A 2,500-nucleotide genomic window follows, 5' to 3' on the forward strand; every position below is an offset into this window, starting at 1 on the left:
CAAACAAACAAGCACCTAGCTGCAGGTGTTACAGGTGATTCACCCCTTCCAGCTTCCCCACATACCCCCTCACCAAAAGCAATGATAATGGCTATACCTCATGTCTCAACATATAAGAGGAAGAAGATGAAGAGACAAACAAAGAGGTGGGCAATAGTGCGAATTATTTATAACAAAAAACGGTGCCTAAGAAAACGAATTTTCATTCAGCAGATAAACTGTTTGTTATCATACACCTTCGACTTGTTTGTTCACAGTATATTTCTCCCTGTAATACTAGCTTTTTGTATTATTATTACAGAAAAGACAAATGTATTCAATTGCACAAAACTTATTTTACTGATAATATACATGTCTTCTGTTAAAGACGACAGCAATGCGAGAAAGTTTTAATGGTTTTGCCCTGTATTTTCATGACCTGCAAAAATATGCTCCACCCATTTGTATATATATATATATATATATATATATATATATATATATATATATATATATATATATATATATATATATATATATATATATATATATTTCAGTCGTTCTTGAACTTGAGTAAAAAGTCATTTTTTTCTTTCTCTGAGTCATATAAAAGGATGCTTTTCTCTCCCTTATTATGACATTAAGCGATTTTTTTCCCAAACGAATGTTTTCTACTTGCCATTAATGGAAAAAGTACTGAAAATATGGCTTCGGTTGCCAGTTTTTCTCTTTAGGTGTGTAATTTTAACCTTTCCTCTATAATTTACCTCCCTGTCTTTATTTTGCTCGCCATATACCCCTTTACTGCCATGTAAATATCAGGAATGTGTAATGCAGATGCATAGAAAGAAAAAGTACGCGCCTTTGTTTTTTATATGTTTGCAAGTAATATATTGATTATGGAAAATATATAGTTACTGATGACTTGGTTTAAAAAAAGAAATGGATATTCGCATGCCAACTGCTAAGACCTATTACATCGAGAGTGTCATGTACACTTTCTACTCCTTTGGAGTAAATTTATCCTTGATTGATAATCCCGGTTTTAGGCGAATTTATCTATGTCCAATAGACGTAAAATTATAAAAGCTCTATGACGAAAGGGTTATTTTATCCTCAAACTGTATCATATCATATAAAAGTCCTTTGCTTTGATAAAGAATCTGCTGCTAAAACGGCAATTAGTAATTCAACAATTACTTGGCCTTCTTCTTTTATACATTTGTTCTCTCTCTTTTATTTTGATGGTGAAAATGGTTTTTAGGGGCATTTAACGGTTTTTCGTCGCTACGACAATTAGCGAGTAACTTGATGAAAATATATGCATTACTTAAAAAATGGTGCATAAATGTGCGTAATACAGGTAAAATGATAAAAACTCTATGACAAGAAGGGCAAACGTGTTTTATCATTTTATCCTAAAACGTCTTCATTTAGATACAGAGCCTATGGCTAAAACGTAAAAAAAAAAAAAAAAAAAAATACAATTGATTAAAACCTTCTCTTTTATACATTTTTTAAAAGATAAATTGTTCTAAGGAACCTTTTAACAGTTTTCATTGTTATGGCAATTAGTGAATTAATTAGTGAACCATTATATCTTAGCCGAGGATGTTTAGACATATCAGTGTTTCGTAATGTGACATGTATGAATATTGAGTTTATCAGAGAATATTGAAGAGGTCAAGCAGTAAGTTTTATTCAATGTCGGTGTAAAAATAGTTGTTTCTCTTTGTACAGGGATATTTGATCAAAGGTAAGTATGCATTACTTTTTAAAAATGGTGCCTAGATGAGCGTTCCCCGATAAAGTAAATTACAGTAGGCCGACGGAGAGGTTATTTAGTTCGATCTTTAACCGCATATTTGTGGGCAGGTGAGAAAGACGATTGCGGGAGATCGAGAAGTAAAGTTTGGTTGAATTTATGCCCTCAACTAAGTTTATGAAATAATTCGCACTTTTACAAATGTTCGCAAGCTTGCTTGTATATACAGTAGACCGAGCAGGTTTTGAAATGTATCGGTTGTGTGGCGGGATAATTATCTCGCAAATGTGACACATCGACATGTACAAATATGCGAGAAGGTGGTTGCCACATTTATATTTACGCATTAAATTCAAGTCGATTAAAATTCGATTCAAATTTTCTTATATTGCATTGTCGCCTGTTAAGATGTGCGTTTGTGTAAGGCTGAAAACCATTATAAAGACATTGTCTGCAACAAGAGTTTTATGATCCTTTTCGCTGAATTGTATAGTTATTGTGAAGAATCATTAGCAATATAAGAACGGCTGCTATAACATGTTAAAAGATGAGTGGAGGTCTCAAAGGCAGTAATTGCCAACGAAGATAAGTCATTTCTGTTATTCTTGTGAGGACTTCCTTTGTTATATTGCGCATTTGTGATAAAAGTTATCATGTATGGATTTTGCGAGTGATTTTTTTTTTTTTTTTTTTTTTTTTTGCATGCGTAAATGGAGTCAGAATTGGATTTTGCCAAATGCCTTATATTTGTATAAT

This window comes from Penaeus vannamei, chromosome 16 (genome assembly GCF_042767895.1).
Source record: "Penaeus vannamei isolate JL-2024 chromosome 16, ASM4276789v1, whole genome shotgun sequence".
Classification (NCBI taxonomy): domain Eukaryota; kingdom Metazoa; phylum Arthropoda; class Malacostraca; order Decapoda; family Penaeidae; genus Penaeus; species Penaeus vannamei.